Source organism: Bubalus kerabau, chromosome 9, assembly GCF_029407905.1.
Source record: "Bubalus kerabau isolate K-KA32 ecotype Philippines breed swamp buffalo chromosome 9, PCC_UOA_SB_1v2, whole genome shotgun sequence".
NCBI classification, from domain to species: Eukaryota; Metazoa; Chordata; class Mammalia; order Artiodactyla; family Bovidae; genus Bubalus; species Bubalus kerabau.
Window position 1 is genome coordinate 39,474,263 of NC_073632.1, and position 18,647 is coordinate 39,492,909.

An 18,647-nucleotide genomic window follows, 5' to 3' on the forward strand; every position below is an offset into this window, starting at 1 on the left:
TTGCTCAACTAGAGTCTCCTCCAATGTATTTCCAGTTTTCTTGCCTGGGAAATCCCATGAACAGAAGTAGCCTTGCCGGCTACTATCCATGGGGTCACAAAAGAGTCAGACATGACTTAGCTACTAAACAATAATAACAAAAACCAGTGTATTGGGGTGATACATTTGTTCAGTTTCCTTGTTTCTTCTTTCCTGGTACCAAAACAATGAAATTGAACTGTGTGTGGCCATGAAAAGGGGCTGAAGAAAAGTTAAGGCAGTACCCAAGGAGAGAAGGCAGGGCCAAGGGAGAGTGGTGAGTGAGAAGCCCGGAGGGGCTACCTGACATCTGATGGTGTGAGTGGCCAAACAAGGCGGCAGCTGGGCTGGGTCTTGTCTCCTGTCTCCAGGGGATGTAAAATGAGCTAGCACCATTGGGAGGACACATAAAGCATTACACGTTGCCCTGACTTGTAGAGTCAATGGACAGGACGCCAACCCACAAGCTACACGTAGCTCAACAAAAATTAACCAATGCTTTAGGAGTTCTCCCACTGAATTTACTATGATAAATATTTTTAAACATAAAAACTGAAAGACTGGTACATTGATCATAAGTATTCCTACTGCCTAAATTCAACAATTGTTAATATTAAATACATTACCATATTTGTTTTATCAACATACACATTTACACACACTGTCTATATTTACATATGTGTATATATTTGTTTTAGGGTTTCCCTGGTGGCTCAGACAGTAAAGAATCTGCCTGCAATGTGGGAGACTCGAGTTTGGTCCCTGGATTGGGAAGATCCCCTGGAGAAGGAAATGGCAACCTGCTCCAGTATTCTTTCCTAGAGAATTCCATAAACAGAGGACCCTGGCCAGTTACAGTCCACGGGCTCTCAAAGAGTCAGACACAAGTGAGTGAGTAACACTTTCACTATATTTTTTTTACTAAGCCATTTGAAAGTACACTGCCAACATCATGGCACTTTATTCATAATTGCTGCAGTTTATATCTAATAGAAACTAAAGTGTTCTCCTTAAAGACCGTAATACCATTATGCCTCAAAAAACTGAGTGTTTTAATGTGACCTAATAGCTAGACGATAATTAAATTTTCTATATTGTCCCAAAAACATACCATTAGGATCTGATTTAAGTTCAGCTTTGCATTTGGATGTTATCTCATTTTTTAAGTTTTCTCTTTATTGTAGTTGAACATATGCATAGAAGAGGCAACAAATCATGTGTCAAACTCAGTTTTCATAAAGTGAACACATATGTGGAGCTACCACCCATATCAAAAGATGAAATATTACCAACACCTCAGAATCCTTCCTTGTGCTTCCTCTCCAACAGTAAGCCTCCCCAAAGGTAATCACTTCTTTGCATCAGTTACATTCTTGAACTTTCTATAAAGGCACTTTTATAGTTCACATCTTATTTTGTCTGGCTTCTTCCAATCAAATGATGCTTGTAAAATTCATCAATATTGTTGTATGTAACAGTAATTCCTATATTCTTACTGTTGTATATTATTCATTTTACTAATATTCTACAATTTAGTTGCCTATTGTTGACTGATCATTTGGATATCCTCTTTTTTCAAATGCATGTTTTGTCTATGCACATTTTTAAATCAGGTTACCCATCATTTTCTCACTAACTTGTATGTTGCTTTTATACTGAGGATATGAGTTCTTTGTTAAATATATGTATTGTAAATATACTCTTTCACGGTGGTTTGCCTGTTCATTCCCCTAGCTGTGTGCATTTCTGTTATTTTAGTGAACTCCAATCTTTCCCTGTATGACTAGTGCTTTTTGTGTCTTTTTTAAGAACTCTCTGCCAACTGCATGAATATATTCTCCTTTGTTATCTTCTGTGAGCTTTATTATCTTATCTTCATTTAGATATAAAATCCATCTGAATTTGATTTTTGTGCATGACATGAAGCATCATTTTCACTTTTTCCCACGTGGGTATCCCATTGAACCATTTTATTTAATAAAATGACTATTCTTTTCTCTAGTCACTGCTATATCAACATTGCCATATATCACATAACCATATATTGGTAGGTCTATTTCTGGAATTTTGACTATTTAACCTATTTGTCTTCCAGAAAATACAACATTGTCTTAGTTACTATAACTTCCTAGTAAATATTAAAATCTGCTAGTGTAACTTGCCCACCTTTGTTCTTCAGTGTTGTCTTGACTGTTCTTAGACCTCTGCATTTCCATACGTAATTAAAAGCCAGCTCATTCATTTTTAGACTAGATCAGCTGTGGAGGTTTGTCATCTTTACAATAATGGCTTTTCTAATCTACAATATGGAATGACTTTTCATTTGTGTATTTAAGTTTGCTTTCTTCTCAATGTTTTTATATAAATTCCTTGTACATCTTTTTAAATTGAGTTTTAGTTAATATACTATATTATATTATTTTCAGATATACAATATTGATTTGATGTTTTTGTACATTATAAAATGATTAATACAGTAAGATTATCATCATCACCATACAAAGCTGTTACAATATCACTGACTTTATTCCTTATGTGAACATTACATCCCCATGACTTATTTATCTTATAGCTAGAAGTTTGTACCTCTTAATCCCCTTACCTATTTCATCTGTTCCCTACCTCCTCTACCCTCAGGCAACCACTAGTTTTTTCTATCTATGACTCTCTTTCTATTTTGTTTTTCTTATTTGTTTATTTGTTTTGTTTTTGGATTCCAAACATGAGTAAAATCATCTGGTATTTTCCCCTCTCTCTGTCATATTTCAGTTAGCATAATACCTTCCTAATCCATACATAGTGGTACAAACGGCAAAATTTCATTCCTTTTAGGGCTGAGTCATATTTCATTCTATATATATACAACATCTTCTTTATCCATTTATGGGTGGACATTTAGGTTCCTTCCATTTCGTGGCTTGAGAAGGCAATGGCAACCCACGCCAGTACTCTTGCTGGAAACTCCCATGGACAGAGGAGCCTGGTGGGCTGCAGTCCATGGGGTCGTGAAGAGTCAGACACGACTGAGCGACTTCACTTTCACTTTTCACTTTCATACATTGGAGAAGGAAATGTCAACCCACTCCAGTGTTCTTGCCTGGAGAATCCCAGGGACGGGGGAGCCTGGTGGGCTGCCGTCTATAGGGTCGCAAAGAGTCGGACATGACTGAAGCGACTTAGCAGCAGCAGCAGCATTTCTTGGCTAATGTAAGTAGTGCTGCAATGCACCTATAAGTACATATACCTTTTTGAATTGGTATTTTTGTTTTCTTCAAATAAATTTCTGAATCATATGGTACAAGTGGAATTGCTGGATCTTATGGCAGTTACATTTTTAGTTTTCTGAGGAAACTCTGTACTGTTTTTCATAGTGGTTGCTTCAATTTCTATTCCAACGAATAATGCACAATGGTTCCCTTTCCTCAACATCTTCATTAATACCTGTAGATGCTTGTCTTTTTAATGATAGCCATTCTGACAGGAATGGAATGACATTCTGGAATGCAAAAGTAGGAAGTCAAGAGATACCTGGAGTAACAGGCAAATTTGGCCTTGGAATACAAAATAAAGCAGGGCAAAGGCTAACAGACTTTTGCCAAGAGAATTCACTGGTCATAGCAAACACCCTCTTCCAACGACACAAGAGAAGACTTTATACATGAACATCACCAGATGGTCAATACCAAAATCAGATTGATTATACTCTTTGCAGCCAAAGATGAAGAAGCTCTATACAGTCAGCAAAAACAAGACCGGGAGCTAACTGTGGCTCAGATCATGAACTCTTTATTGCCAAATTCAGACTTAAATTGAACAAAGTAAGGAAAATCACTAGGCCATTCAGGTATGACATAAGTCAAATCCCTTATCATTATACAGTGGAAGAGACAAATAGATTCAAGGGATTAGGTCTGATAGACAGAGTGCCCCAAGAACTAAGGATGGAGGTTTGTGACATTGTACAGGAGGCAGTGATTAAAACCCTCCCCAAGAAAAAGAAATTCAAAAAGGGAAAATGTAGTCTGAGGTGGCCTTACAAATAGCTGAGAAAAGAAGAGAAGCTAAAGGCAAAGGAGAAAAGGAATGATATACCCATTTGAATGCAGAGTTCCAGAGAATAGCAAGGAGAGATAAGAAAGCCTTCCACAGCAATCAGTGCAAAGAAATAGAAGAAAACAATAAAATGGGAAAGACTAGAGATGTCTTCAAAAAATTAGAGATACCAAGGGAATATTTCATCCAAAGATGGGCACAGTAAAGGACAGAAATGATATGGATATAACAGAAGCAGAAGAAATTAAGAAGAGGGCAAGAATACACAGAACTCTACAAAAAAGATCTTCACAACCAAGATAACCATGATGATGTGATCATTCACCTACAGCCAAACCTCCTGGAATGTGAGGTCAAATGGGCCATAGGAAGCATCACTACGAACAAAGCTAATGGAGGTGATGGAATTCCAGTTGAGCTGTTACAAATCCTAAGAGATGATACTGTGAAAGTGCTGCACTCAATATGCCAGCAAATTTGGAAAACTCATCAATGGCCACAGGACTGGAAAAGGTCAGTTTTCATCCCAATCCCAAAGAAGGGCAACGCCAAAGAATGTTCAAACAACCACACAAATGCACTCATCTCACATGCTAGCAAATTAATGCTCAAAATTCTCCAAGCCAGGCTTCAACAGTATATGAACAATGAAATTCCAGATGTTCAAGCTGGTTTTAGAAAAGGCAGAGGAACCAGAGATCAAATTGCCAACATCTGTTGGATCATAGAAAAAGCAAGAGAATTCCAGGAAAACATCTACTTCTGCTTTATTGATTATGCCAAAGCCTTTGACTGTGTGGACAAAAATAAACTGTGGAAAATTCTTCAAGAGGTGGAATACCAGACCACCTTACCTGCCTCCTGAGAAATCTATACGCAGGTCAAGAAGCAACAGTTAGAAATGGACATAGAACAACAGACTGGTTCCAAATTGAAAAAGGAGTATGTCAAGGCTGTATATTGTCACCCTGCTTATTTAACCTATATTTAGAGTACATCATGTGAAATGCTGGGCTGGATGAAGCACAAGCTGGAACCAATATTTCCGGGAGAAATATCAATAACCTCAGCTAGGCAGATGACACCACCCTTATGGCAGAAAGTGAAGAGGAACTAAAGAGCCTCTTGATGAAAGTGAAAGAGGAGAGTGAAAAAGCTGGCTTAAAACTCAACATTCAAAAAACTAAGGTCATGGCACCCAGTCCCATCACTCCATGGCAAATAGATGGAGAAAAATGGAAATAGTGACAGACTTCATTTTCTTGGGCTCCAAAATCACTGCAGATGGTGACTGCAGCCATGAAATTAAAAGACACATGCTCCTTGAAAGAAAAGCTATAACAAACCTAGACAGCATGTTAAAAACCAGAGACATTACTTACCAACAAAGTCTGTCTAGTCAAAGCTATGGTTTTTCCAGTGGTCATATACGGATGTGAGAGTTGGATCACAGAGAAAGCTGAGCACCGAAGAATTGACGCTTTTGAACTGTGGTATTAGAGAAGATTCTCGAGAGTCCCTTGGATTGCAAGGAGATCCAACCAGTCAATCCTGAAGAAAATCAGTCCTGAATATTCATTGGAAGGACTGATGTTGAAGCTGAAACTCCAATACTTTGGCCACCTGATGTGAAGAACTGACTCATTAAAAAAGACCCTGATGCTGGGAAAGATTGAAGGCAGGAGAAGGGGACGACAGAGGATGAAATGGTTGGATGGCATCACTGACTCGATGGACATGAGTTTGAGCAAGTTCCGGGAGCTGGTAATGGACAGGGAAACCTGGCATGCTGCAGTCCATGGGGTCACAAAGAGTCAGACATGACTGAGCGACTGAACTGAACTGAACTGATCCTGACAGATGTGCGTTATCTCACTGTGATTTTTGACTTGCATTTCCCTGATGGTTAGCTATATTGAGCATCTGTGCCTGTTAGCCATCTGTATGTCTTTTTTGGAAAAGTATCTGTTCAGGTCCTCTACTCATTTTTAATCAAGTTCTTTGTTTTGTTGACATTGAGTTGTACACATTCTTTATATATTTCTGATGTCAGCCCCTTATATGTCATTCGCAACTATCTTCTCCCCTTCAGTAGGCTGCCTTTTCACCATCTTGATGGTTTTCTTAGTTGTGCAAAAACTTTTTCATTTGATGTAGTCTCATTTGCTTATTTTTGCTTTTGTTGTCCTTGCCTGAGGAGACAAATTCAAAAAAATATTTCTAAGACCAATGTCAAAGAGATTACAACCTATGTTTTCCTCTGGAAGATTTATGGTTTTAGGACTTACATAAGTCTTTAATTCGTTTTGAGTTTATTTTTGCACATGCTGTAAGAAAGTGGTCTAGTTTGTTTCTTTTGGAGATAGCTGCCCAGTTTTCTTAACACCATTTATTGAAGAGACTGTCTTGTCCCCATTTGTATATTCTTGATTCCTTTGTCATAAATTAATTGACCATATAAGTGTGGGTTTATTTCTGGACCCTATTCTGCTCTTGCCTGGAAAATCCCATGGATGGAGGAGCCTGGTAGGCTGCAGTCCATGGGGTCGCTACGAGTCAGACACAACTGAGCGACTTCACTTTCACTTTTCACTTTCACGCATTGGAGAAGGAAATGGCAACCCACTCCAGTGTTCTTGCCTGGAGAATCCCAGGGACGGGGGAGTCTGGTAGGCTGCAGTCCATGGGGTCGCAGAGTCGGACACGACTGATGCAACTTAGCAGCAGCAGCAGCATTCTGCTCTATTGACATGTCTGTTGTGCCAGTACCATACTATTTTGACTACTGTAACTTTGTACTATCAAGTCTACGAATGTGATGCTTCAGATTTGTTCATGTTTCTCAAAATTGCTTTGTCTACTTAGAGTCTTTATGGTTCCACACAAATTTTAGGATGTGTTCCAGTCCTATGAAAAATGCCATTAGAATTTTGAAATGGATTGCATTGAACCCATAAATTGCTTTGAGTACTAGAAACGTTTTAATGATACTGATTCTTGTAATCCATGAGTATGGTATATCGTTCCATACATGTATGTCATCTTCAGTTTCTTTCACTAATGTCTTGTAGTTTTCAGAGTACAGGTATGAAAATGTAACCTTCTTGTTAAACTTATTCCAAGATATTTTGTTCTTCTTGATGTGATTGTAAATGGGATTGTTTTCTTTATTTCTCTAACTCTTCATTATTAGTGTATAAAAGTAAAATAGATTTCTATATATTAATTTTGTGTCCTGCAACTTTACTGAATCTTTATTAATTCTGATAGTGTTTTGGTGGAATCTGTAGGTTTCCTATATGCAGTATCATGTCATCTATGAATACTGACAACTTTGCTTCTTTTTTCCCAACATGGAAGTCTTTTCTTTCTTTCTTTTTTTTTTTTTTTTTTTTGTCTGATTGCTGGGGCCAGGGCTTCCAATACTGTGTTGAATAAAAGTGGAAAGAATGGACACCCTTGCTTTGTTCCTGATCTTACAGAAAAAGATTTTCAAATTTTCACCATTGAGTGTGATGTTAGCTGTGGGTTTTTCATATATAGTCTTGATTATGTTGAGGTATTTTCCTCTATGCCCAATTTCTGGGGACTTTTTATTGTATATTGTTGTTGAATTTTGTCAAATGTTTTCTATGTGTCTATGGAGATGATCGTATGACTTATATCCTTTTATGTGTTAATGGGATGTATCATGTTGATTGATTTTTAGATGGTAAGCCATCACTGCATATCTGGAATGAATCTGACTTGATCATAGTGCATGATTCTTTTAATGTATTGCTGAATTTGGTTCACTAATATTTTGCTGGGGTTTTTATGCCTATATTTATCAGAAATATCAGCCCGTAATTTTCTTTTCTGTGGTGTCTTAACTGGTTTTGGTGTCAGTGTCATAATGGCTTTGTAAAATGAATTTGAAAGTGTTTCTTCCTCTTCAATTTTTGGGGGATAATTTGAGTAGGATGAGTTTTAACCCTTATGTAAATGCTTGGTAGAAATCACCTGTAAAGCAATTTGGTCCCAGACTTTTGTTTGTTGGGAGGGTTTTGATTACTGGTTCAATTCTGTTGTTAGTAACCAGACTATTCAAATTTTCTTTCTATTTCTCCATGATTCTGTCTTAGAAGAGTCTATTTTTCTAGAATTGTGTCTATTTCTTCTAGGCTGTCTAATCTGTTGGCATATAATTGTTCATGGCATTTTCTTATGATCCTTTGTATTTCTGTGGTAACAGTTGTAATTTCTCCTCTTTTATATCTGGCTTTATTTATTGTGGCTCTCTTTTCTTCTTCATGAGTCTGGCTAATGGCTTTATTTATTGTGGCTCTCTTTTCTTCTTCATGAGTCTGGCTAATGGCTTTATTTATTGGGGCTCTCTTTTCTTCTTCATGAGTCTGGCTAAAGGTTTGTCAATTTTGTTTATCTTTTCAAAGAACAAGTTCTTAGCATTATTGAATTTTTTTTTAATCTGTTTCATCTATTTTCACTTTGATCTTTCTTATTTCCTTTCTCCCAGTAACCTCAGAGTAGCTTGTTCTTCTTTTTATGTATATCTAACCTGTTGCTGTTTTCCTCAAGCATATTTTTTATTTAAGCTATTGTATTCTTCAGTTCTATTGGTTGTTTCCTATATTTTATATATTTTTGTTGAAGTTCTTAAGAACAAAAGCATTTCACCACACCAAGTAAAATGGGAAAAATAATTAGAAGTATATTTACAGTTAGCCCTGTGTATCTAATAATATCCAACCAGTTCCTGACTTCTAATGTAGGAAGAAAATTTAGAAGCAGTCCCAACTTTCTTGAGTGTAATATCATGAGCTGCCATCTGTATGTGAGATACCCAGTAAATAACAACGTGAATTGCAGTGGCCTGAAGTGGGTTGAAGACCATCTGTTGCTAACTTACTTATACAATCTTGGGCAAGTCAGTTAGACTGTCTAAATGTCTGATTCTTCTTCTATGAAGTGGTCAAAGTAATAGTACTGCCCTCTCCTTTTTGTTGTAAATGTTAAGTGAGATAAAACAGGTATAATACTTAACATGGTTCCTGGCACATTGAAAGTGAAAGTGAATTCACTCAGTCGTGTCCAACTCTTTGTGACACATTGAGTGTAGGAGAGTGTAGGCTCCTCTGTCCATGGGATTTTCCAGGCAAGAGTACTGGAGAGGGTGGCCATTTCCTTCTCCAGGGAATCTTCCCGACCCAGGGATTGAACCCAGGTCTTCTGCATTGCAGGCAGATGCTTTACCATCTGAGCCACCAGGGAAGTCCTGGCACATTAAGTATACTCAATAAATCCTAGGAATTTTTATATTAATCCTAGCCCACTAACACTCTAGTAGTAACTTTTAGAGAAGCACTGGAAGGCCTAGAGAGACACTAAGTCAGCAAATGGAAGGGTAACCAGTAAACTTTACCTCCTTGACACTTTTGTCCTGATAGTGGTTAAAATACTACAAGGTTAATTTGTGAAACTTCCCTGATTCTGTCCCCTAAGATCTACTCCTTTGGAGTAAAGAAGCATTATTTTTATCAATGTATATGTAAGCCATCTTCTGGGGAGAAGGGGTCTCTCCAGATACTCCCCTCTATGTCTGTTACTATCCATGCTTGTTTACAAACATCTGTCAAGCACTTCCTATATTCCAGTCTCTGAGCAAAGCAGGTGGTAGCCCAAGGAAAAGCCTATGCCAAGTGCCAGAGCTCTATTTCCTCTACATATTTATGTCACTGAGTCTTCACCAATGTCCCTAAAGTACATACTATTGTTATCCTAATGTTATGGATTGGGAAACTGAGAAGCAAAGAGGGTAAGTAATGTTTTGAGGTCACAGAGCTAACTATCAGTGACGTAGTACTTGTCCTCATGGTCCACACAGCCTACAAAGCAGAAAGTTTTTAAGCTCTATTAAAAGTAATGTCGTTCAAAAGCTGGCAAGCATCCAGGCAATCAGAAATTAACTTGACACTCAATTTTTATCTAAACATTTGGAGTCATGTATCCACAGCCTGTCTCTGTCTCTCTGACATTCTTGGTGTCTCATTATTTGTCTACATAAAAGATATAATCACTCTCAGTGCAAGTAATTGTAATGGCCTTTTAGTGGATTAAACTGGAATTCTTTTGAAGTGCTATTAGAAATACTAATATGACTCTGTTCTAAAAGGAAAAAAAAAAGCCATGAAGTGTGTTAATTACAAGTATCAGGTTAACTGACAATTTTGTTAGAAGTGGTGTTAAGAAAGCTGGAATACTGTGTATTAACAAAACACCAGCATAGCCGAACTTTGTTAAGAATGACTAAAACATAACATGTAAGAAAATATTTAGCTAATATAAAAACTTAAAATTAAGTGCCAGGCCTAGGTACCTATGATTCAGAATGTTACTAATTAATTTGCGATCTTGCTAAAGTTATTATTTTACTGAGCATGTGTGTGGCATGATTTCCACATTGTGAATTTGACTGCTGTTGTTATACTGGGTGGGTCCAAGGCGACTACGTCTGTCTTTGGACTCTAAAATGCCAGGTGTACATTTTTAAGATGTAATATAAACATTACTTTAAAGGAGACCTTTCTCAAGAAACCACAGTCATACATGAAGGAAGTGCTGTTAGGAGCCTCTTCTTCAAGTTACAGTACAGTTTTTTGCAGTTAAGAAGACTCTTGGGATTTCCTCAGGATTTGAAGGTAGAAGGGCTTCCCTTGTGGCTCAGCAGGCAAAGAATCTGCCCACAATGTGGGAGACCTGGGTTCAACCCCTGGTAGGGAAGATGCCCTGGTGAAGGGAAAGGCTAACCAGCCCGGTATTCTGGCATGCAGAATTCCATGGACTGTACAGTAACAAAGAGTTGGACAACACTGAGTGACTTCCACTTCACTTGGAGGTAGAAGGAAATAACCTAAATCACTAAATATTACTAAGCAATCATCTGAGCACTTGTGCTGTGTAGGTAACTATGCGTGAGGCATAGATGTTTCTTCATAACAATTTTTAATTTGTTGTTATTGCTGTGCTCTATGGTTTTTCTCACTCCTACCATCCCCTCCCAACACACACACACACACACACACACACACACACACACACACACACACTAAAATATACTGTAAAGAAAAGAATTTGCTTTTGTTTTTCTCCTTATGACTTACTTCACTCAGGGATCTCTACTTAGTGTTCTTGCAGTCATCGAAATGCTGGTCATCCAGTCGCGTCCGACTCTTTGTGACCCATGGACTGTAGCCCGCCAGGCTCCTCTGTCCATGGAATTCTCCAAGCAAGAATTCTAGAGAAGGTAGCCATTCCCTTCTCCAGGGGATCTTCCCGACCCACAGATCAAACTGGGTCTCCTGCATTGCAGGCTGATTCTTTACCATCTGAGCCACAAGGGAAGCCCATCCAGTGCTCTATGGTGACCTAAATAGGAAGGAAATCCAAAAAAAGAGGAGATATATGTATATGTATAGCTGATTCATTTTGCTCTCTAATAACACAACATTATAAAGCAACTATACTCTGATAAAAATTCATTTTAAAAATAAGAATTTATTTTTGTCATATCTCAAATATCTAGAAAACTGCTCATGGTTTGTGGTCAATACATAATTGGTAGATGAATATATGAAACTAGAAGATGTAAGACACAGACGTCACCCTTACAAGGAGGCAGCCTGGAGTAGAAGAGGACACCAGACAGGAAGTCCAGAGATCAGGTTTTCCCCTGTGCTCAGCCAGGACTTAACTCGTCAACCTCAAGCAGAGGATCACAAGTTCCTCATGTGTAAAGCAGTGGGACTATCACTAAGATTTCCTTTTTACTTTAAAATTCTGTCATTCTATGTCCATCCTCAGACTTCCCAGGTGGCGCTAATGGTAAAGAACCACCTGTCAATGCAGGTAGATGTAAGAGACCCAGGTTCAATCCCGGGGTCGGGAAGATCCCCTGGAGAAGGACATGACAACCCACTCCAGTATGCCTGGAGAATCTCATGGACAGAGAAGCCTGGCGGGCTATAGCCCATAGGGTCGCAAAGAATCAGACACAACTGAAGCAGCCTAGCATGCACACATGTCAATCTTCAAGAAAGTGAAGAGTGTTCACTCTCAGATATGGAAAGAAGAGTGCTTACTCAGGGCTGTTCTAGGAGGCAGTACGTGCTCAGTTGTGAGGCAGATCTCCAGAGAGGTGGATCTAGACTCTAGGATAGCTTCCTATGGCTGCTCTCACAAATTCTGTGACAGACAGAAACATATTCTCTCCCAGTTCTGGAGGCCACAAGTCCAAAATCAAGGTGCCTGCAGGACCACACTCCCTCCAGTGGTTCAGTCCTTGCCTCTAACCAGCTTCTGGAAGCTGTCCACATTCCTTGACTTTGCCTCTGTCTTCATATTTCCTTCTCTTCCATGTGTGTGTCACCTGTGTGTCTCTTACACATAGAATTGAGGGCCCACCCTCAATCACCTCCCCATCTCAAGGTCCTTGGTCACTTCTGCAAAAACCCATTTTCCAAAAAATTTCACATCCACAGGCTCCAGGGTTTAGGATGTGAACATGTTTCTGAGGGGGCCACTGTTCAGCCCACTAAAAGCACAGAATAAGGAAACAATACAATCATGGCCATTTTCCATATGTGGTGCATGCGTGGTGAGTTGTTTCAGTCATGTCTGACTCTGCGATCCTATGGACGATAGCCCACCAGGTTTCTCTGTCCATGGGATTTCTCCAAACAAGAATACTGGAGTGGGTTGCCATGCCCTTCTCCAGAGGATCTTCCCAACCCAGGGACTGAACCCATGTCTCTTACATCTCCTGCATGGGCAGGTAGATTCTTTACCACTAACACCACCTGGGAATTCTTCGGCCCTAAAGTCTGATGCAAGGAAATGCACAATCTTTTGTTGTTCTATAACTTTACTCTCTCTGTTCTGAATTCCCCATTCTCTGAGCAGTGGACTCCAGAGCTCAGGGAGTGCAGGATTTCTGTCCTTGAGGTATTGTCCGTCCATGTGAGCATCAGCTGAGACGGCCTCAGTCGGCTGTAGTCTCTGGTCAGCTGTCTGCACAGGTCACTGTCACACACTTCCCAACAATATCATCCTTTTTCTTCTCAGGCCTGTGACCTTGCTGCTTCGGTATCCTGCAAGGTACCTAGGACTTTACCTCTCTGGCTCAGACCTCTTCTGCCTCACTGTGCAAGGAGTTATAGAAATTGACCAGGAAAGTCTTCTCCACAAATGAAATTAAAATGAATTTTTTCTACATGGATATCAATGGAATGTATTGTCTCACTGTTATTGGAAATTAGCCTGGATGATCATCTCATAGAATATCGCAAAGAGATTCCAGTGAAAAAGAACAAAGAAATTCACCAAAACTCATAGGACTTTTCCCTTTATAGGATTTTAGAAGACGTTTTCATGTCTTTTAATTGTATAAATGAAAAAACCTGAGTCCATGAAGATTTTTTAAACTACTTTCACCATCAATTCAGTTCAGTACAGTCGCTTAGTCGTGTCCAACTCTTTGTGACCCCATGAATTGCAGCACGCCAGGCTTCCCTGTCCATCACCAACTCCCAGAGTTCACCCAAACCCATGCCCATCAAGTCGGTGATGCCATCCAGCCATCTCATCCTCTGTCGTCCCCTTTTCCTCCTGCCCCCAATCCCTCCCAGCATCAGTCTTTTCCAATGAGTCAACTCTTCACATGAGGTGGCCAAAGTACTGGAGTTTCAGCTTTAGCATCATTCCTTCCAAAGAACGCCCAGGACTGATCTCCTTTAGAATGGACTTTCACCATATTTTACTGTAAAATAGTGGCCTCACCCACTGTGCCCCCAGGAATAAGGGTGAATCCTCAGTAAAGGCTCGTGCAGTTCCTGCTGTCTGGCAAGGTGTGGACTCTCTCTGGCCCATGGCTAGATCAAGCCAGTCCTAATCTAATCTCATCAGTTCTAAAGCGAATTTCCTGAAAGTAAGCATCAACTGGACGTCTCCTAACTCCCCTGAAGAAAATTCATTAAGTGTTAATTGTATTAATATCTCAAAATGCACACAGCAGTCTTGATATCCCCCCCAGTGCCCTTGTCTTCTGACTGCTGTGCCTGAGTCCTCCTCTTAGAACAGGGGGTCCCTCTCCGAGGCCCAGGGCCAGGTGTGGGGGTGACTCGCCTAGGAAGAGGATGTGGGACAAGATAGTGAGTGAAGCAGGATCAAGAAGAGGTGATGGCACCTCAGGGCCTGTGGTCAGGGAAAGCAGAGCGTGCCAAGGTTTCTACACACATCAGGAGTGTATTCTCAACAGCAGGCTCACTGGAGGGAAACCACACTTCTGAGGAGTAGGCAGGAGAAAATGCTGGTCCTCCCCTTCCATTTTTTTCTCCCGGCTGCCCACCCCCTCTTCTCTTCCTAACCTGCCTCCCTCTTTCCAAGTATCACCCCAGATAGAAAATCATCTCCTCTTCTCCATTTCTCCTTTTTTCCTCATTTTTTCCTCTCTCTTTCCTTTCACTCTTCCTCAAAAGACCATGATATACAGTTTTAATTAAATTTTTGTGTGTTAGATCAAATAGTACATTCTGTTTTCTTCTTCTAAGGAAGAATGAAGCCATTTAAAATTTTTATTTTTTTTTTCTTCCCTTAGTGAAGAAGGCTCAAAGTTTGTTTTAAATTGTTCTTTACACTCTATTGCCCAAGATTATTTGTACCCTATAGGACAAAGAGTTTCAAAGATAACTAGACTTCACATGAGACCTTTAGAAGTCTTAGTTTTGAAAGTTCTGTCCTCAGGAAGAGTTCAGTTCTTTCTCTCTTGAATTCAGAGAAAAGTTATACAGTTTGAGTCTATGGAGAAAGTTAATATCAGTGTGATCTGGGGAAGATAGAGGCTCTCTACACCAAGTAAAGAGATGCACACTGCCCTGCCCTTACACATCAGATTGGCCCAAGAAAGGGTATGCTACCTTTTTGAGATAAAGGGTTTGCCCAGATTGAGGCAATTGCCTCTTTCTTTGGTCTTCTCAGAGGAAGGACTCAGGACTCCTCAAAGGAGTTCTGCACATTGAGTTTGGAAGCCATAGCATTCTATGTGTACTTGCTGAGTTGTTTATCTTGTATTTCTCAAAGAAAAGACAAGATTAGCGTGCTCAGGATCTGGGTTCTCTAAAACAACGAAAGTGAAAGTGTTAGTCACTCAATCGTGTCTGACCCTGTGCAACCTCATGGACAGTAGCCTGCCAGGCTCCTCTGTCCATGAAATTCTCCAGGCAAGAATACTGGAGTGGGTTGCTGTTTCCTTCTCCAGGGGATCTTCCCAACCCAAGGATCAAACCCAGGCCTCTAGCATTGCACGCAGATTCTTTACCATCTGAGCCACCAGAGAAGCCTCTCAAAAATCATAACCTCATCCAAAACTAACATGTCTTCAAAGCTTCATTTATTAAGCACCACACTATGCAGTAATTATTGTACACACTTAGGTAGTCCACTTTACTCATTAATCCTCATGTGTGTTCATGCTCGGTCACTCAGTTTTGTCCGACTCTTTGTGATCCTATGGGCTGTAGCCTGCCAGGCTCCTTTGTCCATGAGATTTCCCAGGCAAGAATATTGGAGCCGGTTGCCATTTCTTCCTCCAGGGGATCTTCTTGACCCAGGAACCGAACCAGCATTTCCTGCTTTGCAAGCAGATTCTTTAGCGCTGAGCCAACTAGAAAGCCCTGACTATCATATGTATAGGTTAAGTACCATTATTTCCACTCTAGATATGTAGAAAATAAGGCATGTGGAGGGAAAACAATGGGACCAAATTAATAAATTGATAAATGTTAGAGATGAAATTTTAACACCAAATCTCATGTTCTTTCTACATGCTGTATTTTTCTCATTTAAAATAACTGACCTTCCATGTCCCTTCCAGATCTAAAATTAAAGGACTCTGTGATCTCTATGCATGCTAAGTCACTTCAGTCAAGTCCAAATCTTTGCGACCCTATGGTCTATAGCCTGCCGGCCTTCTCTGTCCATGGGATTCTCCAAGCAATAATACTGGAGTGGGTTGCCATGCCCTTCTCCAGGAGATCTTCCCAACCCGGGGACTGAAGCCTAGTCTCTTAATTCCCCTGCATTGGCAGGCGAGTTCTTTACCACTAGCATCACCATCTCTATAAAAATTACCATTTTCATAAATTTCAAGCAGTATTCTATTCTTTGTCATATTTCTTTATGAAAGTTGGTTGCAATCTCCCAATCTGTACTCTTTCCAAGGAAATTTTTTCAGCTCATGCTTGAGAATCTCGCTTTCCACTGTGCTTACTTGTTTAGGCAGTCAATGCTTTTCCAGCTAAATCACCACAGTTTTATCCACTCAAGTAGGGAGGGCTGAGCACAGGCCACCACCCAACCTAGACACTAGAAATCTGTGCAGAAGTGAACTTGATCTGGGGAGTTCAGGGGCATGAGGAGTAACCAGCATGGATGCAATAAAGGGAGAAGATTGGTCTCTATGAAGGAATAGATTTTCTGGGTAGGGTATGGTCAGATTAGGAAGGACACTGAAAACAATCCAAGTAATAGTTTAAACTTGATGCTTCAGGCCAGTGGAAGCCAATAAAAATCTTTGATTCAAGCTATGGTTATAGTAAAAGCAATGTCTCAGAAAGATTCACCTCACAGTGTGATGTCAGATGAACTACAGCTAGAAAGAGAACAGAACCAGATGCATCAGCCAATGACTGATACAGAAATCCAAACACGAGCTAATGAAAGAAAATTCAGATAGGGTCGATAGAAACAGGACTGACGTCTCAACACTGGACTAAGCTGCATTTCTTTGTTTCCTGAAGACAATTAATGTTTAAGTAACTTAGAGAGCTTAAGTGGTGATGTAGTTGCTGACGTGTTTAATAATGGAAACAAATGAACAAACCATGATAAATTACACTTAATAGTCCTTTTTCCAGGCCTTGCAGCCCTTTCTCTTTTGTACACTGATGCCATTGTCTACTTGATACTCTCCCACTATATATCCTTAGGATAAGCTAACACATGGGAGAAAGCTTGAGTTTTAATTACTAGTTGGTGAACAGGTGCAGCTGGGAGAAGGTAGCTGGCATCAAAAGATCTGGGTTTCTAGCCCAGTCCTACCAACTGGAAGCTGTGTGGCTTTAGGCAAGTTATTTCACCATCCTGAACTTCCATTTCCTCAGCTGTAAAATGAAGATTACAATACCTATCTACAGGAATATGGTCGAATTTAAATGAAAAAAAAAAGTACAGTAAAGTACTTCATACATTTTGCAGTGCGATGTGAGTACAGCAATTATACATAAATCGCAACTAAAGCTCTCATGCCTTCAAAATGAAACTTCATTAAAAATCTCTAGTTATTATTTTCCACAAATATTGGTATGTGCCCAGCAGCAGCAAATGAAAGGAAGTGGCCTCAGGCAAGTAGGTGATGTCAAAAGTACTTTCAATCAGGAATAGAACTCCATGACGGCTTGAGAAACAACATCCATGATGCATCATAGCCAGAAAATACATCCAGACTTGGAGGGATGGCCTGGGTATCAGGATGGTCAGGCATCAGGTGATGGAATCCTAGACAGACTTGGCACTGGAGTTCAGGCTAGGGAGGACTGGCAAGGGTGAAGCCAGACCCCAATTTCAGAGAAACGTAGAGACAGAAAAGCCAAGGCAGGATTAGAGACAAAACAAGACAGAGATAAGTGATATAATAAGAAATATATATTTAGTCTTCATCCTCTTTAGAATTTCCTGAGCAGTAAGAACATCTTTTGTCATAATACTTGATCTCTTGTCCTCAGTTCCTGAAATTGCTTCAGAGTCATAAAGGTAGAATGGGTCTCCTGTTGTTCATAACAGACTCCTTTCCATCACAACCGGAAATTTAGTATTGATGAAATTGTATTGTTGTATTGATGACTTTTGGAAAGCACTTGATAATGGGGGCTGGTTGTCAATGAAGCCAGCCATGTGACTAGAGGGTTGGAACTTTGTCTCTCACCACTGAGAAGGTGAATGGGGCTGGAGACTGAGTTCAATCACCAGTGATCCACAATTCAATCAATTGTGCCTTTGTAATGAAGCTTCCACAAAAACTCAAAAGAACAGAATTCAGAGAGCTTCCTTGTTGGCAAACACATGGAAGTCTGAGAAGGGTGATGTCCTCGGAAAGGGCCTGAAGGCTTTCCCCATACCTTGTCCTATGCATCTATTCCATCTGGCTGCTCCTGAGTTATGTCCTTTTATTTGTTGCTTAGTCTCTCAGTTGTGTCCACCTCTTTGCAACTCCATGGACTGTAGCCTGTCAGGCTCCTCTGTCCATGGGATTTTCCAGGCAAGAATACTGGAGTGGGTTGCCATTTCTTTATCCAGGGGATATTTCCAACCCAGGGATCAATCTGTGTCTCCTGCTTGGCAGGTAGATTTTTTTACCACTGAGCCACCTGGGAAGTTCATACCCTTTTATGATAAACAGATAACCCAGTAAGTAAAATGTTTCTCTGAGTTCTATGAGGTGCTATAACAAATTATTTGAACCCAAG

The 18,647-nt window shown here is 40.0% G+C and overlaps 1 long non-coding RNA gene across 1 annotated transcript; it reads left to right on the forward strand.

Moving 5' to 3' along the window:
- Positions 1–716: 716 nt before the first annotated feature.
- Positions 717–13,409, forward strand: LOC129659995 (uncharacterized). The gene is made up of 3 exons (XR_008718289.1): positions 717–905; positions 1,203–1,362; positions 13,192–13,409. It is a non-coding gene; the product is annotated as an uncharacterized LOC129659995 (long non-coding RNA).
- Positions 13,410–18,647: the final 5,238 nt, after the last annotated feature.